This window comes from Mustela erminea, chromosome 3 (assembly GCF_009829155.1).
Source record: "Mustela erminea isolate mMusErm1 chromosome 3, mMusErm1.Pri, whole genome shotgun sequence".
Taxonomy (NCBI): Eukaryota; Metazoa; Chordata; class Mammalia; order Carnivora; family Mustelidae; genus Mustela; species Mustela erminea.
In genome coordinates this window covers 139,875,351-139,902,670 of record NC_045616.1, presented here as the reverse complement: position 1 = coordinate 139,902,670, position 27,320 = coordinate 139,875,351, and positions in this window count along the sequence as shown.

The window sequence follows — 27,320 nt, the reverse complement described above, 5'->3', positions numbered from 1 at the left end:
TTACATAAATAATAAGCACAAGCTTGGATAACCCACTGTACTACAAACCTTTAAAGTAAAAGGTCATTGAAACTCTTAGTCTTTTAACAAGTTCATTAAAACCTTTCAGATACATTCAGTTAAAAAGATGATCAATGAAATTAGAAATTAGGGAATTATTTTAGAATATTTTCCAAATGCTGAAATTAAAGACATACACAATAAGCATGTATTCAATTTGATTCCTCCTACTGTTGACTATTCTGCAAATGATTTGTGCTGAGTGTCCCATAACTAGAATATATTTTTCATCATATATTTGTCAAGGTAAATGCTAGCTGCTGTAATAGACAAGTCTCAACTTCTCTGTGGCCTAACACAATAAAAGTTGACTTTTCAAAGGAGAATTAGGGAAGGTGTTCTTGGTTGGGCAGGCTTCCACATGGCCACTCAGTGCCCATACTTTTTCCATCTTCCTTAGGACACTCCCCTTTTCTAGGTCCCAGGAGTTCTCTTCAGTCCGCTGATGGATCCTGAAAGAGACTATGACCACGACCCTCCTGTTTCTTAATCACATGAGCCTGGAAAGTCATTTCTCTTATACTTCACTCTTGAGAACTGGTCACATAGACCCACCTCCTTGGGCAAAGGAACTGGGAAACACAGCTGCATCATTCCACACTGGACAGGGTCCACAGACTGTTCAACTAGGTGTCTCTGTCTCGTGCATCATTTCCATTTCTTTTTAATGTTTTTTGCTTTTAAAGATCTTGACTTCAGATGGAGTCAAATCATCATACACAATTCCATACATCATGAATGTTTTTTGTTACAGAACAGAAATATTTATGTCTCTTCCATAATACTGAATTAGACTTCAGTTGCATCTAGATATTTATTTCAAATAGTGTTAATAATAAGATAATTTAAAATTGGTGCAAGAAAAGATTTCAACATACTAAAGAGTATTCATTCTTTACTCCCCTTGAAAATTTTAGGTTTATGATGAAACCTGCTTCCCTATTTTCTAAAACAAAAAGCATAAGAGTGAAAGGTACTACTGGAAGTCTTTGACCCATCAGGGCCTCAGCATCTTGTAGGCTGAGGTACAGCATGACAATGACCTTGTTTACTTATATTTTTTCAGATTTTAACCAAATTACTAACTAAGATTCAAACTGACATATCCAGGCTTCACTTTTCCAAACATCACCATTTGCTCTAAATACAACTGTAAGCAGTAGTGAAATCTAAATCTTAGCCTTTCTGTACACCTCAAACTAATGCATGGTTATATATGAATTATATATCAATGAAACAGGAACAATTTTAAATAAATCTTACCTTTTTTCCCCACTGCTAGAGAAATTACTTATGAGTGAAGCAAAGTAAGGGGTTACACTTTGATTTCAAATAAATGGAACAATAAATATAAGATTTGTGTGAACTCTAAATATAAAAATTACCTTGACATAATCCCAAAGACATTTTAAGTAAAGAAAAAAAAAGGTCCCATTTAAGATGAGGCAAAGAACTTGTAGAGGCAGAAGAGAAAGGGACTAACACGCCTTTGGGCTCCAAAGAAATTATGCTGAACTTCAGCAAAGGGATCAGAATAGAAAAAATAATGCAAAAATACTGATGGCCAGGCTGCCATGATTAATAAAGAACGTTCTTACTCCTGAAGGCCAGGTAGTTGACACAGTAACTTTTTTAAAAGCATGGTAATGATGCAGTGAAGTAAGGGAATGTTTTTCATGAACACTTTGACGGACGGCTGCTGGATGACATCAGGTAAGGATTGAAGAGCGACTCAAGTACTGATGGAACAGACATCATAAAGTGAAAAGAATATGAGACTAAACATTTTTCATTCTTGCATCGGGGTTTCTCTGTATTTCAAAGGGAACTCAGATGTACCAGAAAACAGAGGTTAACCTTAAACTATAATTTTGCCTCTTTTGCACTGTCCTGAAATTATTTCAAGCCTTAATTCAAAAATCTGGAAAAAAAGAACTTTCTGTAGAATAATGAAATTCTTCCTCCTGCTCTGCTCCTTTCAGTGCAGACACCCCATACCTCCAGAGAGTCCCTACCTAGTACACAGCAAGCATTGAAATGGAACACTTTCAGGTTAGAAATTACATTTATCAGCTAGCAAGATAGTATTTCTTTAACAGTACCATTTGGCATGCATTTGTTTTTAATTTAGAATGAATTTAAATTAATTTTGTCTTAAAATTTTCATGCCACTTTCTGGGATGTTTGAAGCTACCCTGGAGGGCAATAAAACCAGAGCTGGGAATCACAGCTTCAGTCTTTAGAGAGAAAGAAGCAATTTCCATAATTCCAAAATCATTTTATTAGTGGGTATATATGGTCTGAATTTTCAAATCTAGGGAACTGACCATATGCTCCCTTCCCCTCTGGAAAAAAAAAAAAAAAAAAAAACACCACGGCAAATTGCTACTATCCAACATGGAAAAGAACTGAAGGTATGTAATAACAAAGAATTATAAATTTAAATATAAGGGTACTTCATTATACATATTACTTAATATAAATGTATGGTCTCTGTGTTAATTACAAAGCTTTCTTCCCCTCAGAGTTACAGAGTAATGTGTCCTATCTTTAGAGTTATTAATAGGTCAGCCAAAAGGAAATGACTGAGAAAGAAAAAGCATTACAAAATAGGCACTATGATCTACCGAAAAGAGTTCCTCCATAATATAGCAGCATTACCTGTGATTTTTATTTTGTGGATTGTTAATAGTACATCAGGTTCCAGTGGTGGCAATATTCACTGGGGACCAGATCCACTCCATAGGTTCAAATTAACAGCACAGTCTTACAGATTTCTAGAGAAAGATGTATAACCCTGTCAAAAGCACAGCATACTGTTAAATCATGTGTTAAAATAAGACCTAGAAGTCACAGTAAAAAAAAAAAAAAAAAAAAAAAAAAAAAAAAATTTAACTGTAATTGTGAAATGGAAATATTATTTCTAAAAAAAATACATTGTTTTCCAAAACAAAATGTGCTCTCTATTTAACATTTTTATATTAAGCTATTTTAAAAGCATTCTTGCATGGAATTCATAGAATTCAAAGCAACTTTCACACCTGATCTGAAAACTTACAACATCCTTGCAAGTTCAAGAAGGTAAAATTATATTCCTTTTGCTATTTTATAAAGAAAGAGGAAGTTAGCAGATAGATTATGTGGGTTATCCAAAGTCACAATGTAGAAAAGTGGCAGACCCAAGAATCAAACCTCTAACAACCGTTTTGTCATAGAAAGGGGCTGTCAAGTGTACATCGGGTCTGATGCACAGTTTCACCTTTCAACATGTCTAAAGCATGCTTGGCCCAGGCAAATAGAGCCCTAATTCATTCTTACATTTGCAAGGTAATAAGCCTAAAATGAATTAAAAGGCATATCATGCCATGGCCTTGGGAAAAAACATCCTTTCTCATTGCCATTACAGAGAGAGATGAAATCATATCAAAGTAAGCTAGACAGTTAAAAGGGAATAGGAAATAAAAAGAAAGTGGCCAAGCGGTGCTGGTGGCAGCTGTCTGAAAGGGAACATCAGCAGGATCAAATAACAGAACTTTCTTAGTTGATTCTTGAAAGCACAAACTGGAAAAAAAAAAAAAAAGAATAGAAAGAAAGAAAAAGAGAGATATTTAAATTTAAAAAACCATACACACACCATTATGCAGAATCTAAATGCATATCCACACATACTCAGTTTAGTTTTAGAAGGTATAATGGAGAGCCTCTCACAGGCAGACCACATTAAGCACCAAAACTAAATGTCTTTGAAGTCAGTGTAGACAGTCACTTGCATGGCCTCGCTCGAGATGAGCTGAGAACTCACATCTCTTCCTGCCTGGCATGGGACCTGAAATCTCCCCCAGGAAAGCCATTTCTGAGGATTCCCAGCTCAAATACAAATATGTGACAAGGGAGGGATAACTTTAATCTAGATTTACCCATTAATACAATAGTTTGATTCTGGGAAAGAAGCAGGGATTGTAAAAGCATGGCAGGGGAAAAAGGAAAGAGGGGGTCCAGAGGAATTTACTGCACCTGGAAAGGGTAAGCGCTGCCACTGGGGGAGCTCAGCAAATCGCTCTATTTGCCCAAAAGCCTGGCAACAGATGAAGCCTGGAGAACAGTGCAGCCGGTAGCACAATGACAAGTTCTAAAGATCTCCAAGGGCTCCAGTGCAGCGCATTAAGTAGTTGGTCTAACTGTATACAATTGGTTGCTTTTTTTTTTTTTTTTTTTTTTAATTTTTTAGAGTTCCTCCTTCCCCTCCACCTACCTGACAGGACATTATTCAGGTAGGACCCCGCCTACCTTCCAGACTCTCTTTCTCTTCTGCACTAATCCCCCTTCCCTGTACACATACACCCCACATTCCAGCCACACTCAATTTTATGAATTCACCATATTTTCTTATCTCTGGAAATTCACCCACAGTTCCTTCTGCCTGGAATTCATGTGCAAAAAACCATGCATTTGGCAGCTTATACTGATTGTTCAAGACTCAAGACATTCCTCCTGGAAGCCATCGCCCAGGCTAGATCATGTGCTTCTTTTATACATTCCAAGCGCACCAGATACAGACGAGTCCCACTTAGAACTTCATCATCCAGAGAACTTCAGAAAATTGGACAAAAACAACTGCAGAGCAGTTACACTCTAATCACTGCACCAGTTGACTTATATAATTCAAAATACACAAAAGAACTAAAGAAGGTTTCTGATAAAAAGCAATGCACCATTCCATAATTCAGGAAAATAATAAAAGAGTTCAATCTTAAAAAAAAAAAAAAAGTCCAATCTTAAAAACAGCATCAAAATGCTTGCAAAGGACGTACAACAGAGACTCTGGAAGTGTTTAGTCTATTTCCAGAACTCAGGCTTAATCAGTTAAAATAATAAACAATGGGTAATGGTAAGGGGGTTTTTAAATCCTCCGTACGCTGGCCTTGGTGACAAGAGAAAGAAAAATACAATGTGTAGCTTAAAGTTAGGAAAATCATAAGGTTTTTCCACCCACTGTACAAAACTTTTCTTCCCTAGAAGAGCGTATTTAGCCCACTAGTTTCTCAAAATAGAAGGGAGGGGATTATTTTGACCTTTGAATTAAAAATATCAGTTTGAAGCTAGGGCTCTAACTTGAAAGTAAATAAACCAACAGAGACAAGAGCAGGTAACAGTTCACTTTGAAAATAATCAGCTGGAACAGCTGGACTATCAAAGTGATCCTTTCTTCAAGAACAAATAGAAAAAAATATAAAATATTATCAATTGTTTAATTAGGCTTTTGGTTTTCGAAACACTTATGCATGTTTTTTACTTTAATCTATTATGTTTCCACAATGGGAGCCTTTTTTCTCCTATACTTTGTAGCATATACTATGTACCTAGGAAGAGATAGTTAGAAATTAATAAGTAATGATAATACATTATAATGTATTCTTTATACATATACATTGTATATGTATAATATACTATATATGTATAATACATATATACATAAATGTATAAATGTATAAATTATGTTATACAGCATGATATAGAAAAGGAAAGTAGAGGTACAATGACCTTATTTCTGATTCTGAATTTGACCATGCAGAGCCATTTAATTTAACTAGAATTCTAGTTAGCCTGTTTAAGTTAGCACAGAACATTCTAGTTAGCATAGAATGAATAGATCATGACCCACAGCCAACCAGTGAAATAAAACTACCGTGGGAAGGCATAAGAATACTCATTACTGGGGAAGGCAATATTTGAAATACACATGTAAGATCCTTATGTCTACTACTGGGTCTATTTTTTTAAGTATCAACAGACTTTCCTACAAAATAAAATATTTCATTCCCTCTTCACTGATTGTGAATGGAACTGCCAATATGTATGAGAAGTAAAAACTTCTCGAAATTTTGTTATGAAGGCCACTGAGGAGAGTTAGCTATTGGATGACCTTCACCCACTGGAGACTCTGAATATCTCTGCTTTTCAAGTAGTTTTCTGTATCTACAGACACCATCCGAGTTGGAATTAATAGCCTGAACATAGGCATGATTTAATCAAAATGTCCTTGGTGCCTAGTCCAGCATTTCAATTTAAGAATTGAAATCCAGTTTCTGCATTTTAAAAATCAAATCCATTCTCCACGGAGAATTTTTACAAAACATCTTGGCACCTGCAATTGCTGAAAATAGATCCAGCCCTATTTAAGAGAAAGTAACAGCAAATCGGGGATTTGTGTGATGGCAGTAAAATGCAGTTAAGTGTGGTCGTGCCAGGTTTTAGTCTAGAGACAGGGGGTTTTTATAGCACATTATAAACTCCTGAAACGGGAGGTTATTAGAGGATCAGTTCCCTAACTGTGTGGTTCTAGCAGGCTCTGCTCTGTTGCACTCTTTATTCTCCTGCTGGGAGCTCTGTCTTCTGAGGTGCAGAGCACATCCATCAGCCTTTTTCAGCTGTTAAGGCACTTCATTTATTCCAGTGTTCCCTTCAACTTATTCCCTTGCCTCTGCCCCCATGGACCTGAGAGATCTACAGTTCTCTTTGGCCTCTTAACAGGCATAATGGATCACCAGCTGAACCATCATCACACAGCCCTTCTTGCTAGGAAATTATTTCTCTCTTGCTTCAAATGTTCTTTCCTTTCACTTGGCAAATCCCTTTGCTGCAGTTCTTGCTGTGTGTTGCCTATATGCAAAGAGATAAAACTTGGCCAAAAATGCTGACTTGACTCTTGAAGTTGTCTCTTGAGTATTGGTCCTTTGATCTTTTCCAACAGAAAACGTGAACGTACTTGCTCAAGAAAAGTAAGTGTTATTATCATCAGGTCTCTATTCTTTGGGACCCTCAAAGATTATTACTCAACTACTTGGAAAATTAGTTCTATTTGTCTCATTAGAACCCTCTCATGTTGAAAGGCCCTTTCCTAAATACAATATTCTGTTTTAGAAAAAAAAAACTACTAAATTTCATGAACTAGACAAAATAAGAAGTAGCAAAATCCCCCGAAAGAAGCTATTTCAAATCCTTGAGATTATTAGTCATCTTGCTGTACCAATGTCCGTGATCTGTCCCATACTAATTTTCATTAATTAATGATGATGCTGTTGCTCTAATCCCTCCTGAAAGAACTATGTGCCAGTGGAAACATCACTGGGCTGGGGGCCAGAAGACCTGAATTCCAGTCTTAGATCTGTGCTGATTAGTTGACTGGCTGCATGTCACCCCTAAATTCTTGGGGCCTTGGCTTCTGCACCTGTACTAAGAACAGACTGGAAGAGATCACTCTGATCCATCCTAAGACTGGTACTCTAGGAAGAAATTTAACCTAGCTTCTTTTTTTAATTATCTGACTCTGTCCTTTATTTTCCTTATGGGCTCCATTTCTTGTTCTTCTCTATACATGGTCTTTCTTTCCCCCTTTATCTTTTTTCTTCCTTATAAGCCATTGTCTTCTCTCTATCTACAGCCCACCCACAGAAAAGCCCACTCCCTAGGAGTTAGGTTTCAGAATAGCCCTGAATACAGAAATCTCTTGTTCTCAGACTGGAGGCCCTCTTGGCTCCCTACAGGGCTGGTATCAAACTCAACCTTACCCACAGAGTGGTCCTTTAGAATTGATAAAGATCTTATGATAGAAGCAGGATTTAGATGCACGTTACACCCATCAGTTCTTTCCCTCCACATCATCCACATTGGAAATTAGCACAAATCACTCTGTCTTCTCCATCTCTCTCTCCTCCTTGCCTCTTCTACCTTTTTCTTTTTCTCAGTCTCTCTGTCACACACATACACATGCATGCAATTATGCTAGAAAAGTCATGTAAAATGAGAACATGGAAATTAGCCTTTATATGTTGCTTAATGATGGTACAGATCTTTTACCTCATTTTTTCAAAACAGAAATAACTTTTTTGTTTGTTGTCATGCTTATCAATGTTTAATCATAAGATAATTAGAAAACATCAAAATGGGTAAAGGAAAAGTAAACATTATTTCGGAGACTGCTAGTGAGATAAAATCACTGTTTATAATTTAGAGCATAATCTTTCCAGTTATTTCTAAGTATAATGTTTTCTTACAAATATTACATATGCTATTCATAGTATTTTATATTCTATTTTTTCAGCTATAAATATATCATGGATCTCTTTCGATATACATAGATATGTGTCTTCTCATGACTAAATACTATTCCACTCTACAAATGTACATGAATTATTTAGCATCCTGAATTTATGAATAATTAATAGTTCTTTTCCTAATTTTTTCTATTAAAAATAATACTGTAATGTTCATCTCTATGTAATTTATGTGTCTCTTGAAATATTTTGAGATGAAAAATTCCTATAAGTGAAATTTTTGGAACAAAGTGTATTTGCATTTTAAGGAGTTTTGGTGTATAATATCAAATAACTCTGCAAAAAAAAAAACCACTAATCCAATTTTGACCCCAGTAAGAAACAGTATAAAATAAAAATCATATACACACATACTCTTGCCTACCTTGGATAGAATTACTTGCTTTAATTTCTGCCAATTTTGTTGAAATATGAATTCATTTAATTACTTTATAAATGAGATTAATATCCTTCAATATGTTAATTGGCCACTTCATGTCTTCTGTGAATTTTTCCCTATACGTACTAAGAATATTAGCTCTTTTATTTCATATATTTTGCAGCTGGCTTTCTTTCCAGGAGGCAATGTATTATATTGTGATTGCTACAGAGAAATGTTTACTTTTCACATAATCTAGCCTAGCAATAGTTTTCTCTGTCTTCTTCACCTTGGTGTCATACTTAAAAACACATTATACAGATCAAGATAGATAATTATTCACCTACATTTTCTTCTGTTCTTTTCCATCTTTCATATTAAAACATTTAATGTGGGGCACCTGAGTGGCTCAGTCATTTAAGTGTCTACCTTCAGTTGGGATTGTGATCCGAGGGTCCCGGGATAGAGCCCTTCCTCAGGCTTCCTGCTCAGCAGGGAGTCTGCTTCCCCCACCCCCTTGGCTTGTGCATGTGCACGCGCTCTCTCTCTCTCTCTCACATAAATAAATAAAATACTTAAAAAAATAAAGATAACAAAATAAAACACTTAATGTCTTTGGAATTCAATTAGTGTAAGATGTAAATTTTTTTAAGATTTTATTTATTTATTTGACAGAGAGAGATCACGAGTAGGCAGAGAGGCAGGCTGAGAGAGGAGGAAGCAGGCTCCCCTCCAAGCAGAGAGCCCGATGTGGGGCTCGATCCCAGGATCCTGAGATCATGACCTGAGCCGAAGGCAGAGGCTTTAACCCACTGAGCCACCCAGGCGCCCCAAGATGTAAATTTTTTTAATCAAGTGGTAAGCAGGTTATCCCAACAAATTGGGAACATCTACCCTTCCCTCCACTGTATTAAATTCCATTTTTATCACACACTTCAGTATTATACTGATGTGGACCTATTTTTGGAACTTAAGGTTTACTGTTAATCTGTCTATCTCTGTACCTATACCACACTATTCCTATTACTACAGCATTCTATTATATTTTAATACTGAGAAAACATATCTCCTCTCACTATTCCTTTTCCTTTTTTTTATGTTTTTCTCATACATTTCTTCATCCAAGTTAACTTGAGAATCATTTGCACTTTCAAAAAAAATATCCAGTGATGTCTTAAAAAGAAAACGGATTCACTAAACTGGAAATCAGACTGAATTATCTGTAAGAGTTGAGAGAAATTTTGACATAGTAGGAAGAGCCAAAATCTGCTCCTAAGGTTTGACTCTCAACTCAAGCTATAAATTTGGCAAGTTTTTAGCCTCTCTGAACCTGATCTTCATCTGCAAAATGGAGTTAATAAAACCCACATGTAGTGACATCTGACACCCTCTCTGGACTCCCGTTACTGGACCCTCATTCCCAAGTGTAGAGAATTCTTTACCTGAAAATTCTTAATAAGAGGTACTGCCCTTCTATGGAAATCTAATCCCACGTACTCCCTCTCCCACCTTCTTTTAAATCAAAGCTCAGTCGAGAGACCTAGAGTCTGCCAGTCTTAGGCACACACCCTAGTTTTAAATCAGCAGCTGGTGAAACAAGGAAAAGGGTCCATGAGGAAAAATCTTTGGCTGCGAAGGCAAAATTATCAGTTACTGGAGTAGCGGCAGCCAGAGAGTGTCTGACGAAAATCCAGGGTAAGCAGCAGCGGTGCCCTCCCAGAACCTGGATTTCCAGGTGTCCCAGGGGTTACAGAAGACTCTCTAAATCCTTGCTGCTTTAAGCCAGCCAAAGTGGACTTCTGTTGTTTGCAACTAAAAACCGTGTCCTGCACCACCCATGCTGGGCTGTTTGAGCAATGAGCTGAGAGAGAGCGTGTCTCCTTAGCATCCTCAGGACATTCCCTTTCTTTTTTTTTTTTTTTTTTTTTTAAAGATTTTATTTATTTATTTGACAGAGACAGATCACAATTAGGCAGAGAGGCAGGCAGAGAGAGAGAGGAGGAAGCAGGCTCCCTGCTGAGCAGAGAGCTTGATGTGGGACTCGATCCCAGGACCCTGAGATCATGACCTGAGCCGAAGGCAGCGGCTTAACCCACTGAGCCACCCAGGCGCCCAGGACATTCCCTTTCTACCAACCACCCTCTACACCCTGATCGGTCGGCTCCAATCTTGACCCACAGTGGACTGTGTCAGTGAGCTCTCTCTCCCTCCCACCTCTGATTGAGTTCAGCCAATAGAAAGCCCCAGCAGGAGAGGAAATGGAGGAGGGAGGGTTGGGGGAGAGCACTTATTCCTCCCGCTCTTGCTCTAAAGGCTCACTGCTCCGTATCCCTGTTGTGAGAATTCCTGACAGTCAGTCTTCCTCGGAGTTCCAACTGTCACTCAGGCCCGAGGGTCGTGAAGACATTCTAATTCTATACTCACCAGCCCCGAGGTAACTCACAAGCTCTTATGGTTCTTCTACACAAAACCTACACATTTTTTAATTGTCCTATTATTATATCCTTCCCAAATTTCCTATTTTTAACGTGTTTTCTGTTGTTTGGGCCCCAATATGCAAGCCGAAGCTCCCGGTACAGTGCTTGGCTTATAAGAGGGCTCCAGAAATTTCCCATGAGTGAAGACATCAAATGTACCCTTTTTATTTTTTTCTATTCTGTTAATGTGGTAATGCTGAGGAGGCCAAAATGAGTTGAGCTAATTTTATGGACATCTGCAGCCCTTTGGTGTTTCCGAATAAAGATTAGTGGGGTCGTCTCCTTCCCAAGTGAAAACACAAAATCTAGAAGTATGCCCCTCAAACAGAAATTGGCCTACTTCATCATTCTCAGTGGATGCCCATGCCAGAGTCTCTCAAATCTCTCAAACTTCTGTCCGTGCTCATTCAGGCCCATCATAGGTGTCAGAATCCGCATACATACACACAAATGCCACATTACCTTCGCTCAGGGACACTCCTTTCCTCAAAGGCAATGGTATCCTTCCTCCTGATCAAGAACCTCCCCAAGCCCATTCCACTCACTGGTGTCTGGTCTGGTTTTCAATGCATCGCAGAACTCTGTCAAATGGTGTGCAAATTTTTGCGGAATTCTGGAGCAACCAAAACTTCCTTTCAACTGTTCTCTCCATAGCCATATAATATAAATGGCTACTTGACAGTCCAGTTTTTTATATCAATATATGGGCATGAAGTGCAATTAGCCATTGAAATAAAACTGGTAATGAATGCTGATTACTTCATTCTATGGGATTGGGGGTAATGTATTCCAAGGATTTCCTCATTACTTGGAGAAATTGAGCGGTGGCTCTATGGTGATCTACAGAAATTTTGAAAAGTACTTAAAGCATCAGGCATTAGCTAGAGCTCTGTATAATTGGATCTGTTCTGCACCCCTCGCATTTAAGTTTTCTTGATGCAGAGCCCTGAATGCAAAAAGAAAGGAGGATGTAGAGGCTTCAATCTGCTTTGCTGTCATTTGGATCTTTCGAGTTCTGAATTCTTTTGGCAGCTCTAATATAACAGAAGAGCTTCTCCTTCAGTGACTATAAAATCCCCATTTGGAATGTTTTTCTCACACATTTATGTGAATGTTGCCAATGGCTACTTTTCTTAAAATTAATTCTCACCCTCGATAATGATTTACATAAGTTTACTAAAATGCTGATAGTAAATACCAGAAACTATAAAATAGCTATCTTTGCCACAAGAAAAGTGCTTTCTCTATGTATTCAAATGCTAAAAAATCAAACACAAACAATTGCTCTAGAACCTAAAATATTGAAAAATGAAATTTCCAATTTGAAATATCATTCCTTATAATTAATTACACTCTGTACTACTATCATCAATAATTCAAAAGCAAAATGAAATCACTCTGTAAGGACAGAAAAATTCCTGACATAAAGAGGATGCTAGTTTGGGCATTAATCAGAGAAAACAGAAAACTTTTTTTTGTTTCCTGTCACCTGAACTAAAGCTAAATTCTGGTTTCAGCTTTGCCACTACTGACCTTTAAAAGTCACTTGACTTCTCTTGATCTCTGTCAGCTAGAAGGTAAATGAGCCCAATTTATTTCAAGGAGCGCTCCCAGCACCATTTTTTAAAATAATTTCCCACAAATATCCAGTAAAGTTTATCAATGGGGAATTGAACTGGATCCAATCTAACCCCTCCCATTCTTTAACAATCAGATCATTTTTAGAACCTACTTTTTTTTTTATCTGAAAGTTTATTTCCATTCTTAAGATAATAATGGCAACACCCTTTAAGTTTGAAAGTCCTAGACAGAAATCAAAGTGGACATGAAATAATGCATGATCTGCCTTTGCACCCAAAGTATCTACTGTATCACAGGTAAGAAGACACTTCTTCATAGGTGATGTTTCGTCTCCAACAGGGATGACTTGGGAAAAAACATGTCTACATTTCCTTAAGCCTCATTCTAATCATAAGAGGTCAAACTCGGGGTCTTGCCAATTCTCTGGTGCTACAAAGTTCACGCAGATCCTCATAGAAGGCCTTAGGCAGGAGGCACAATGCCAGGACCCCCGCCTGAATCCCACCTCCCGTTATTGGACTCCGGAATGCCCCAGGCTGTGAATGAGAGACTGTGGAGAACGTAATGTGTGCCCCATCTGCAGCCCGGACACCAGCACAACTAGCCAGTTACTCAGGTCTTCGGGATCGCCAGACGCTGAAAAGCGCGACGTGGAGCCATATTCTGTTCTATTCTAGTCCATTTATTTCTGATGAGCTCCGGAGCAAGTGGATTGAATACATGAAGGTCAGCCAGCACTGTGGCAGGTTGAGAGAGATGAGAGCATTGAACTTCCAGCTCTCAGCACTAGTTATTGGAAATAATAGAACCAGGGAAGATTGGTAACAGTTTGCAATGAGTGACCTGCACTACAGACCAGCACATACATGTTTCCATTTCTTTCCTTTTCGACTATAGCTATGGATAGAAGAATACCTTGAATGAATCTACCAATCCATTAATCTGCTTTTTTTAGAACCAAAACATGCTCAGGAAAAGGTTAATTTGCGTGCACATGCTCACGCTCTCTCTCCTTTCTCTCCCTGAAAACAGAAAACAGCACAGGCAGGAGCGGCAGCGGAAAGGCAAGGAAAATCTGCTCCAGAATAAATTGGCTGTGCTGAAACATTTGTAATTAAGCATGATAACCAATTACAGAAATACCTGGGGTAGTTCAGTGATTCGCTCTCCCACATCAGAGGTCTCCTAATCAATTTGAAATAACCAGACGCTGCTATACAAAATAAGCAAGATCACAGCGTTTGCTAATGAGTCTCAAAAATGGATTTCACTGCATGAAAATGTTCATTGTCAGGAGAAAGAGTGTTTTCAGAATCTTGCAGGTCATTTTCATTTGCATTTGATTGGAGAAAAGTCCTTTGTTCTTTTTTTCCCTTCTCACATCTTCTACAATACTACTTTTTTTTTTTTCTGGTGATATAGTATTTTTGTATCAGTGTGCTGTACCAAGCCCTAAAAACATACCAAAATAAATCCTTTTGTGCGGAAGTATATCCACTTAAATTACTACTAAATTTCACTGTGTTGGATGGATTTCCTTGAATTTGAATTTGCAGATGTGTGACACAGAGAGAAACCGTTTGGCCAAAGTTGTGGTAGTGGACCTCTGAGAGCAACACGAAAGCCCCGCATCCCCACCCCAGCCCAGGGGTATCACGTAGGAGAGCTCTTCGACAATTCTCACCTGCAGCCTCAGAGATCCCAACAAAAGTGGGCAAGCATTTCAAAGGCCACCAACCGAAAACATGGCTAGACCTTTAAACAGGTGTGAGAGCACATCACAAGCCTGACGGGTGTCTGTCTTTTCACAGGAAAGGAACGTGGGGGAGAAGACACGTCTGCTTGAAGGAGGGGTTTTGATTTCTTACACTTTTGACGTCTTACAGGTAACATTACTGAAGACAACCGCGGCTTTGCACTGGTCATTACCAGATCACGGGTGACTCATCCATAAATCTCTTTAACAAGTCCATGGCTTCGCTATTTGTTCCCAGGTTATATTACAGGAGTCGTGTGCCTCCCTTTTCCCTCCCCTCTTTCTCTTCTGTCCTTTGCTGTTCTACTCTTGTACTCTCCGTTACCCCTACTTCTCTCTGCCCTCTTCTCACTGTGTTCTTCCCTCTTCGCCATCCGAGCTCTCCGTGTACATTTGCAAAGTGTGCGTGCACGACTGAACGTGTTTCATCTCTTCACATCCCCCGCAGGACCACACGAAGCAGAAGACATGTGCTCCACTGTGCACACAGTCCCTCTTACAATGCCCTTTTCCTGTCACTGCTCTTAAAAGGGAAAAAGAATGTCAGGCTAACAAATAAATGTCCTACTCTGAGAGCTACATGGTTTGTACTAGATTATTCATCCAGTATTTTTTCTAAATTCTAGAACGTTTATCCAAAACTATTATCACAACTCTTGCTTATCTTTGCTAACTTGAGAAAGTAATCAAATTTTCCCAGGCTAGATAGAAAACTATCCTTCAGATCCATTAGCGAGAAAAATGATCTAATGTCATTCTTGATAAATACTAGAGCCCCATGTCTTTCTAAACACTTTTTGCAAAATTCTTGAGTTCAATCCTTGAAATGGCTTTGTTTCTATTTTTGTCTTTTCTTCCTTTGCTTTCCAAATAATTTCTCTTCTCCTTTAGTACCTGTATAACACACACACACACACACACACACACACAGAGCAAAGGAACTTAATAGAATATTAACAATTAAATATTAAAAAATGTAGTTTGGCTGCCGTGTTATTTCTTCAGCTCTTTCTCATGTCTGCTTTTTTTGCATTTTTCAAATATCAGCTCCAATGTCTGTCTACTCCACAGAGACCTTGCCTGACCATCCTTGATAAAGCTAATCTCCCTTCACCCTGCCAGTGTCATTTCCATCACATGGATCTATTTTATTTTCTTAATCGTACTTATCAGTATCTAAAATTATCCTATTTATTCACGTGCATTTAGACATCAACATATCTGTATATGTGTATACATATGAGTACTTATGTGTGTACGTGTGTGTATATGTATGTCTGTGTCTGTGTGTATGTAGCATTTCTAGAAAGTAGTCCCCCAGTTTATTGTGAATTGTCCAGAGAAAGGAATTTCAAGGTCAGTCACTCTTTATGCCTTAGAACCAGCTGTCCCACACCAGAGTCCTGAAGCAGTGACAACCTGCCAACTTGCTGTGCTTTTGTTTTCTATCTTGGAGGCTTCCTCTTCTAAGGCCTGACACTCCTCCTTATAAACTCCTCTTTATAAATACATACGTATGTACATACATACATACTCCTCTTTATTTGCAGTTCCCATCTGGGATCTCCAAGTGTCCTTAGGACCTGACGCCGAGTACTGCTCCATTGCTGCTGAGGTCAGCTCTCTCCCTCCACTGCAATCTCTACAGACCCTTATTAGATGCCACAGGAAAAGCTTCAGCCCAATAGATCCCAGTCACTATGCCCTACCCCACCACTAGCTCATGTATCCTTTTTTTAAACAGCAGTTTCAGGTTTCTGGAAAGTACAAAAAGTTCCCATATACCAGCCCCCATCAACTTCATACACAGGTTCCCTATTATTAATATCTTGCATTAGTGTGGTACATTTGCTACAATCCATGAACCTACATTGACATGTCATTGTCACCTAAAGTCCACAGTTTAACATTAGGGCTCACTCTTGGTGTTGTATATTCTGTGGGTTTTGACAAATATAATGACATGTATCCACTGTTATAATATCATGCAGAATAAGCAAAATGACAATATGCAGAAACCACTGTTCTGAAAGTTCCCTGTATCCCCACCTAATCATCTCTCTCCACCTCCCATTCAACGGCCAACCACACTGATCTTTTTAGTGTCTCACGATTTTGTCTTCTCCAAAATGTGATATAAGTGGAATCATACAGTGAGTGGCCCTTTCAGACTGTTTTTTTTTTACTTAGCAAAATGCATTTTAAGTTCTTCCATGTCTTTGCATGAACTAATTAACTCCTTTCTTTTTATTATTGAATGATAAATAAAAACTGACGTACCACAGTTTATTTATATATTCACCTTCAGGAGTACATCTTGGTTGCAACTGAGTTCTGACAATTTTGAATAGAGCCGCTATAAACATCTGAGTACATGTTTTTGTGTGGACATAAGCTTTCAACTCATGTGGGTAAATATCAAAGAACATGGTTGCGGAGCGGTATGATAAGAGTATATTTAGTTTTGCAAGAAACTGCCAGGCTGTCTTCCAAAGCGGTTATACCATTTTGCATTCCCACCAGAACTGAGTAGGAGTCCTTGTTGTTCTACATCCTTGCTAGCATTTGGTGTTGTCAGAGTTTTGGATTTTAGCCATTCTAATAAGTATGTAGTAGTATCTGTTGTTTTCATGCAGCCTTTTCCCATTAGATTTTTCCCTCTCTTGGAAAGAAATTGGACCACTTGATGTTTTCCTGGGCAATTTGTGAATTAATTAAAACCTGGCTACTCAAAAGTTTCTCCTGAGAGTTAGCCAAAGTTGTTTTCCCTGTAACTTCCAGATAGCTAATGCTAGTCAACTTCCACTGTTAAAAAAAAAAAAAAAAAAAAGCATATTTTCTATGAATATTCTTATATCATTAAAGAATATTCATTTCACAGCATAGATTTAAGACCCCCTGACATCCTCTACCTAGACTCCAATTTGTCTATATCTCTGTGAAAATGTGGAACCCAGAATTAATACACTTAAGACTTCAGAGGGGGTCTAACCAATGCTAACATGGCCACTTTCACCCCCTTCCTTCTATTCTCCAAATAAGTCTATGACTCCATTGGCCTGTGTGGCTGCTGTACCACTAATGGTCCTTTCTGAGAATCTTCCCCATTTCTACATGCAGTGGCTCAGCAAGAAAAGTTTTTTTTTTCTTTTAAGATAAGCTTTTACCTTTATCCCTATTAAATTTCATCCTGTTAAAAGAAGCTTGTCAAAATGTTTTCAGATTCTGATTCTGTCATCTAATATATTTGCTATCCATCTCAGCCTCGGGTCATTTGCAAATCTGATAAGCATACATTCCATGTATTCATACACATCATTGATACATGAATTTAACAAGATGTGGCTAAAAGCAGAGCTCAGCAGCCCAGTGTCAGAACCACCTTCAGGCTGACATCCCCCAGTTAATCAGCATCCATTGAGTAACTGCACACTGTGCTGTGCCAGCCACTGCAATGGATGCAAAGCAGCCCACTTTACCCCTTCTTTACGGGGATGTTGCCTAGGCTTGTGAGCAAAGATACAACAGAAGAAGCAGTTCTGAAAGACAAGGCTGACTGTGGAATCCAGTAAGAACTGAAGTAACAGAACAGGTAACTTAGAATACTATTAAAATATTACAAAATAAGAAAAGGAAAAGCCTGTAAGAAGAGGAAATTCTTGTTCATGAATGAGATTATAAAATTTATCTTCATGTCCCTATTAAAGTTAAGCAACCATACTAAGTTTTTAGACAAGATTAGAATTTTCTTCAATTCAACAAGCAAGGCACAATGTGTTTCCTCTCTACAAGGTACAGGGCTAGGTAATGGGTAAACTGAGGTACAAGTAGAACTTTCTTCTTTCCCCCTCAAGTCACTGATAAGCCAGACACATACACAATCAACCAAAACATGTGTGATATGTTATTCTAATAATGTACCAGTAGTCAGGGAACACTGCGCAGGAAAAAAAAAAAAAAAAGACATCAATATTGTGTTGAATCAAACACTAGAAGGGTAACATTTTACTTAATGAAATTAAGATTTTCACAAGGTGGGATATCTTGATTGAGCACTATTCAATAGATCTATAACATCTCTAGTGTTACCTCAAATTCCAGATAGTAAAAACCTCAACCATACATGTTGATGAAGTTATTCCTTCATTACATGTGAGGATCTCTTGCCCCTTAAGTTGACCAATGCCTAAAAACTTTAGTTTCCCCATCAGAAGCAATTCTATGCTCACAACAAAATGAAACCATGAATTACTAACATTCTTAGGAAAAATTAAATATGAAAATGATAAATGTCTGGCTAAAAATAGGAACCTAAATGGAAATGAATGAGGACTCCCTTTTCCGGTGTTTTGTGTCTTTCTTGGAATCGCCTCTTTTTGAATGCCTCGCCCTAGGCTAATTTGTCTGGAGCAAAGTTCATTTAGGATGTGCACAGAAGAACAAAGGGTGCGATCACCAAGCAGGAAGCTTCTGAATACATTCTCTATGTCCATAAAGTCTAAAGGCTCTGGAATGTCTATCAAGGCAAGTTGTAACTTTCACTTCCTGGGGAGTGCATTCAGAAGAAATGAGAAGAAAAACAAGGGAAGGTGAGCCTTGTAGGCCAGCAGTAAAGCAGTCATTCAGACTTGAAAGCCAGCAAGTCAAGCATGCTTCTGAGTCATCAGGGACTCAGAGAAAAGCCTGTTACTACCCATGCCATTCACAGACCCTTCACTTACCTGCAGCAGCTTCTCTTCTCATGTTGCCTCTAAACTGCTCCAACTCTAAGTGCAGCAGCACATAAACCAGAGAACGAGAGCCCTTTCCCCACTGCTGCCCAAACTCAGCACGAGATGTCTGACCAAAACTTGAGGAAATCTAATTTTTTTAAGTGCTTGACTCTTTCTCCAGTGTCGTGACGAAAACTGACATTTATCTCAGGCAGGCACAATGAAACGTAGTCTGACTCTTTTTACTTTAATGAACTAATTTGATAAGCATCATTAAGACAAAAAAATTAATATAATCCAATCAAATAATTCTATAGATAGCTATTAAACGTCAAAACATTACTAAATAGTTTAATGCAATGGGAGAAAAAAAATACAAGAAACACACACTAATCTCCTAAACTTTTATTGACTTTTTCCTGAAGTGATACACAATTATAGAATTTTCAAAGAATTATGTAATATTTATCCCCAAACGTATTGTTTCCTCTACATATAATTAATCAATAATCATTTCCTTTTAATCAGATTCTGTGTATTTCACCAATTCACAGTAATTTGAATAGTATTATCCTAGTCCATCTTTCACCATTGAGTCTAATTCAGAGCCATTTTATACATATATGTGTGAGTGTGTATTTTTTTTTCTTTTTTGAAGTAGGCTTCAAGCCCAGCATGGAGCCCAATGCAGGGCTTGAACTCATGACCGTGAGATCAAGACTGAACCAGCCAGACACCTTCTACAGTCCTGTGTAACCTCCTAAGCCTTAGAAATACAAAGGTAAAGGTCAAAATTCCTTGCCTTAAAGACTTAACTATTTGTAGGAAAAACAGACATGTAGAGAGATAGTTAACTACCCAATATGACTTATGAAAAAATTCAAGTAATACTGGAATAATACAAAACAAGGAATAGTTAAATGATGAGGACAAAGAGGTAGTGGGATTTATAAAGACCTAATTTTGAAAATTCAGAATCCTACCTTGACCAGTCCTGGGCATGCTGCATCACCTTTCCCCTGACAGTGACCCCTGGCCAACCTGGTTCACAATCTCTGGATGACAGCCCAACCAAAAGGGATACTAGGTGATTCAAACTTGATTCTGGTTCAGCTACCTTGATTCGTTTGTTAGAATGACCTAGTCTTAAGTCATAAAAATAACGACCACTATGGTCTAATGACCTTAGACCATTATGATAATGACCCTCATAAGGGCTCAGTGGGCTGAGGTTGGCACATTTGGGGGTCTCTATGAGTTTTATAATGGTGTTCTGTCCCCCTTGCATGTCATATTTCTAGAAGAAAGGTTTGAGAATAAGTAGGGGATGACCAAAAAAAGGTGAAGTTACTTAAAGAAGACAACAATTTTGTGACAGTGGAGAGAGAGAGCACACAACAACTCTGACACCTGGATAGGGAACATCTAGATCCTGGAAGGTTCAGAGGAAGGAGGAGCTTCACACAGGGAATCTTCCTTATGAAAGGGAAATGCAGTATAACTCTTCAAACTATTGTAAGCACCTTAAACTGAGCTGACTGGCAACTAGATGACCCTGACTACAGTTTGCTCACCAGTCCCCTGATAAGTCCAAGAGAAACAGCATGATGGCCTCAGCTCCTGAACTCCCCACACAAAATATCAACTAATATGTCTTGATGTTTTCACCTCCCACTTCCCAGTCTGTCATACCATACAGCAGAAAAATTGACCTGGTTAGTGGTGTAGACAAATAGAAAAGATTAAACTGACCATCGTCAGTTATTCCTTCTGAAATCAAGGTCTAGACTCAATCATTCAAACTAAACTGAGAACCCTAAGGCTTAGCAGCCAGCCCTGAGAGCATGTTGGTGGCACGTCACATCCTGGTCTCTGTAACCGATGTTAAGTCTCACTTGAGAGGGCACAACAGTAGAAATGGTACTTTCTTTCCAAGGACACTACTTGTGCCCCCAGGAATATACTGCCTGTGGGGAAGTCAACTTCCTTACTTGTGGAGGTAAGTAAGTCATTTACTTACCTCCATCCCTAAAATACTCGGACTTGCACCTTAGAAGTGAGTGTAAAAGACTGACAAATGTCAGGAAAATACCACCACTGGACTATGTAGCCAAAGATGACTGTGAAGACCTTACCAAAATAAGCAAGGTCTTGGTTACTCAAGGGAGCTTCCTGGAAGAACCAACTGATCATTTATGCACCCTATGGGCGGTTATCCCTACCATCGGAGCCCTCTAATTAGAAAACTCTGCACAAAATCTGTCCTTGACTTAAGTGACCAAAGTCACCACCTCAACCCTGGATTGCATTTGGGTCAGCCTCAACGCACTGGCCAGAATCGTTACAAATGACAGACTTAGCCTAGACATTGTCCTTGTGGGCCAAGGCAAGTCTACATTACCACTAATTCATCCTGCTGTATCTGGATTAATGCTTTGAGCCAAATGCAAAGTCCATATAAAGAGAAAGCCACCTGGCTTTCTAAGATAGACCTTGATGATTTATGGGTTGTGTTCACCCAGAGCAGTCTTACTTTTCTAAGTTGAAAGTTTCTATTTCAAACTCTAATTTTGCAGAGAATTTTCTAAAATTAATAGACCTTATTTGTTTGTTAGAGTAGTTTTTAGGTTTACAGAAAAAATGAACAGATGAATAGGAGTTCCCATATATCTACCTACCTCTCTGCCCACACACACATACACAGTTACCCTTATTATTAACATCTTGTATTAGTGTGGTACATTTGCTACAATCAATGAACCTACACGGACAAGTCATTATCACCAAAAGTCCACAGTTTACATTAGGGTTCACTCTTGGTGTTTTACATTCTATAGATTTTGTCAAATACATAATGTCAAGTATCCACCATTGCAGTCTCATACAGAATAGTGTCACTGCCCTAAAAATCTCCTAAGTTCCATCTATTAAATCCCTGCTTCTAACTCACACCCATCACTACCCTAGTCCCTGGAAATCACTGATCTTTTCCTGTCTCTATAGTTAAGCCTTTCTCAGAATGTCAAATATTTAGAATCATACAGTGTATAACCTTTTCAGACTGACTTCTTTCACTTAGCAACATGCATTTAAGTGTTCTCCATGTCTTTTCATAGCTTGATAATCCATTTCTTTTTATTACTAAATAATGTTTCATTGCATGGATGTACACGTTGGTTTATCCATTCACCTACTGAAGGATTATCTCCACTGCTTTCAAGCTTTGGTCATTATGGATAAAATTGCACAAGAGAGATTTTTAAAAATCAATATCTCTTCCTTTCTAAGGATCCAACTTTCGAGAAAAGTCAACCTAATGGAAAGCCCTCTGGAGTTGTGCTTTTGCTCTGTTATTTTAAACCATGGCAAAGAAAAAATAGGAAATTTTAACAGTGACCTTACTTTCACAGAAGACAAAAATTTATCTTAACATTGGGGTGCCTGGGTGGCTCAGTTATTGGGCATCTGCCTTCGGCTTGGGTCATGATCCCAGGATCCTGGGATCGAGCCCTGCATCAGGCTGCCTGCTGGCGGGAAGCCTACTTCTCCCTCTCCCACTCCCTCCATTTTTATTCCCTCTCTCACTCTCTCTCTCTCTGTGTCAAATAAATAAATAAATTCTTTAAAAATTTTTATTTTAATTTTGGACTGATACTGAGGAACTTGAGTGCCTTGAGCTCAACTATTTCTATTTGAATTTTATTAAATTGCCAAGCAATTCATATTTCCTTTTTACTTAGGAAATTTATAATGATATCCCACAAACTGAAAAAAAAATCTGTCTCATATTCACACGTGTTTACATGTCATATATACATCTGCAAAGAAGAAAGGTATTTTCCTGTAAGTCTGCTTCTTTATTCAAAAAAACTTAATAAAACATGCACTTGAATTCTCACATTCAAACTGCCACTTTTCTATAAATTAATTACATTAATGTCTTGGACTGGAATCCAACCTAACTTATTCTACATAATTAGAATTTCATTTATAACCTATTAATGGCCTCAAGTCCTTGTTTGCTCAAGGAGGTTCAAGCTAAGGCCTCATTATCCATTATTGATAGCTGTCAATAAGATAACATTATTTTATCTTGTAAGTCTTGTATTGATTTTTTTAACCCAATGTCAGCTCCAATGAAAATACAAGCTCTAAATTAAGCTGACAGATCATTTCCTGCCCAATAAACATGCAAACCAGACAAGAGAAGCCTGATTCCTGAGCACGCACAGGAATGTGGATGATGTGTGCCCTTTCTCATCTAACTAAACCAGGTACACAACAGCTTCTTTGCTCACAGCTGTGTTACTCCTCTGAATACTTGAGTCAGTTAAGCTTGCTTAGTTCTGTGCAAACCCTAGTAAGCAGGCACAGAGCTGTCTCTTTGCATTAGTGGCTGTCACCCTCCATCCCTACATAATGAGTGATTTAGCATTACCTCCATTTGTCGCTAAGCTGTTATGCACATACATCCCTTTAGCTGGACCTAAATGTTTCCATAAACTTTATTATATTGTATTGCTTTTCACTTAAAATAATGTCTGCGGCATTTCATTACCGGACCACATATAAATTATTTTTATCTCAAGTTCATTCAGTGGTATCACTTCAATGTTATTCTAACAATTTTGTGCCTTTTTCCCCCATCTCTGGATTTCTAGCCAAAAAAACTGTCCTACTTCCAAAGCTGACATCAAGGACCTTCCTGCCTAGAATCTGAATTACCACTACTAAATCTGATCCCCAGAGTGCTTTTAAAATGACTATTTTTTTACTCTCATGTATAAAATTTGTATACAAATATCCACTTAAGGGTGAATGTTTTCTGAAATTTGCCTTGGTTTTTACTTCATTTTTGTTAGCTTTCTAATGTCTGTTTTTGTCTTTTCTTCTTTCTTTAGAGGAAATATCAAGAATATTACTGATGTAAGAATCATTTTTCCTTGCAATTTCTCCTTGAGCAATAGGTGAGCTCTTTCAAGTCCTGTCCTGCACCAGATGGAACCCACTCTTCATCATTCTCTGCCCCTTTCAGGGGGTGGTAACAGATAGCAGAGAGGGTCCAGGTTAAATATTTTATTTTACTTTATGAAAGCCAAAAGAATTAAAATACTAAAGAATAAAGAATTAAAATACTAAAGAATCTTGAATAATAGATTGACAAGTCAAAAGCAGCATTTCAGGAAAATTGATCTCCATAATTTCTTCTCTCTAGGTTTTATTTCTAGCCTAGAATTGGGCCAATGTCATAATCACACCCCAACACTGATTGTTTCCATTAGGAGCTTACTTATTATTTTTCTATATAAGAACACTTCTTAGAAGAAAGGATAATAGGAAAGTTGGGATACAAATGGAAGAAAAGCTTGCATCCAATCTAGCAAAAAGTATCTCCTACATAGGGGACATCACCTTCACATTATAAATATAAATTAGAATAGTAATCGTGGTAAAAAAAAATTTTCACTTAAATATGAAAATACAAATGTCTATTTTTACGTGTGCTGCATAAAAGTAAAGAACAAACTTGTTCCAGAGCCAAGAGCTGAGAAATGTTATACAAAAGAAAAAGGAGTGTGAATGAGAAAGAAATGACTTTAAAAACAATTTCAAACTTTAGAAACTAATTCCTTACTCTAAAACATAAGAAGACATATTTCCTTGCTGTGTTAGAAAAATATGAGTAGGGAGAGAACAAGTTTTTTGCATTTTAGTCATTGAAATCTTTTACCACACTTCTTTGAGGGGGGCCCTGGTTCTCTTCTTGAATCAAAAGCCAATTTGGGTTGGGGTAAATTGGAAGGGGAGGTGAAGCATGAAAGACTGTGGACTCTGAAAAACAATTTGAGGGGTTTGAAGTGGCGGGGGGGTGGGAGGTCGGGGTACCAGGTGGTGGGTATTAGAGAGGGCACGGATTGCATGGAGCACTGGGTGTGGTGCAAAAATAATGATACTGTTATGCTGAAAATAAATAAATGAAAAAATAAAAGCCAATTTGACAACATGAACCACTAAAACTATTTACAGAAGAAAGTACAAAAAAAAAAGAGAGACAGACAGACAGACAGAAAGAGAAATGATGCTCCCATTTAAAAAAATCTTCACACGTTATTAAAACACTGAGCTAAACACCCAAACATTTTAAAAATATTTTTTTCCAATTGACAATCACTTCACAAAATTGGTACTTATTGAGAGTGATTTTATGGTATTATATGTCACCACCAACAACAAAAAAGAAGCCAAAGGCAGATAACTCCAAAATTAAGCATCCATGACAGGAAGTCAAACCTTCTCCCCAGAGACACTTAACAGTCACGTTCCTTTTGTCTATATCCCAGTAAGGAGCTCCCCTCAAGGCCATGTTGGTGCTCTCTGCACTCACGACAGCCTTCTTGGCTATGTCTGAATTGCCTCTTTGAGGAGCAGGCGGATGACTGTTCTTGCTTTGGCCTTATTGGAGCAACAGGAGCATAGTATGCGTGCCATATGGCTACGCAGACACAAACCTACCTCATGTCCAGACATCTATCCATGTCCCCATCCTTTTAAAATTATTCAATATAATTTTGTTTTAATTTAAGGAAGTAAAATTCCCACCTTGCCTTCTTCAATCCCACTCACTCTTCCAACTGCTGTGAAATTTTAGCTACTTTCAACAACTGGGGACACATACTTCTCAATATTTTCCTAAGATTATGTAGAAATACAAATACGTACAGAGACACACACACAAGAACTGTCACACTGCATGTTTTTTTTCAGTTGACGTTATAGCACAAATATTTTTTTCATGGTAGCATGAAAAAAAAGCAAGCACCTGTTACATGTGGTACAAATATTTTCACTCTATCCCATTCTTTTCAATGGTTACATAGAATCCATTGTAAATATATGACATAATCTATTTCACCATTTTCTTATTAAATGGACATTTATGTTTGTGGTGGGCACAAATATATGCTTTTGAACCCATAGCTATAGGTGAGATGCCACAGAATAGTATTTCTAGGTGAGGAAATGTGTATTTGAATTTTTAATAGCTATTACCAAACTAATCTCCAAAAGTTTAATAAATTCCCTGTAACACAATAACATAAGAAAAGGTCATTTTCATGCCACAGCATTACTTAGCATAGTGCAGCACAAATGTTTTCAATTTTCCTTATTCTGTCCAAATCTAATAGCCAAAAAAGGGTATCCTGTTTTAATTTTCATTCCTTTAATTAGCACTTAAGTTGAATGACTTTTTATATGTTTATCAGTCCTTTTCCAGCTTTTCATCTCTGAATTGTCTGTTCATATTCTTAGTTCATTTTCTATTAAGAAGTTAATATTTCTCCCTCATTTACTGGGAGAACTCTACAATAAATATTAAGAATAGTTTTTACATACACCTGTTACATATGGCACAAATATTTTTGCATTACCTATTTGTATTTTAACTTTGGGTTTGCTATCCCTTAAAGAAATGAGAATTTGAATGTACTCAAACCTGCCCATGGTGCTTTCTTTATGGGTTCTGGTTTCCAAATCTTACTTAAGAATACTACTCCAAACTTACATTTTCTTCGAATACTTTTATGATTTTTACATTTAGATTTCTGATCCATCTGTAGTTTGTCTTTTGTGTATAGCATGAGGAGGGAATCCAATTTTGTGTTTTGCTTTTGAATACTTAATTGTCCAAACATCTCATGGATCTGAAATACCATGCCTAACAAATACCGTGTTTCCATATGTGAGGATGCGTGTATGTGTCCATAGTCCCCCTGGATTCCACTGATCTGCTTGTCTATTTAACTTCCAGGCTTATATTATTTTACTGCAGTAACTCTTTTGTCTCTTTCAATATTACTGTGTGTACCTCATTATTATTAATTCTCTTGGAATTTTTCCCTATGGATTTTAATATCAACTTTTTGGATGCTGATTGAGATTGAATTATATTTTTATATTCATTTAGTAAAGACTGACATCTTCACATTATTAATTCTTCCCATCCAGGGAAAATTCTTCTGGATTTCATTTTATGTAGAACAAAAATGTTAAAAAATACTCTAATGGGTCCTGAAGGACAAGCACTGATGAGAGTAAATTTTAAATCAACTCTCCAACACAGTAGGAGATAATTATAAAGAAACTATGAAGCTAATTCCACGACTCTTTCAAATCTGGACTTTGCTCTAAATGATCAGAAGCATCTGTCATTTTAGAGACCATTTTTCTTTTCTAACACGGCTTTTACTCTTGTCCCTTCAC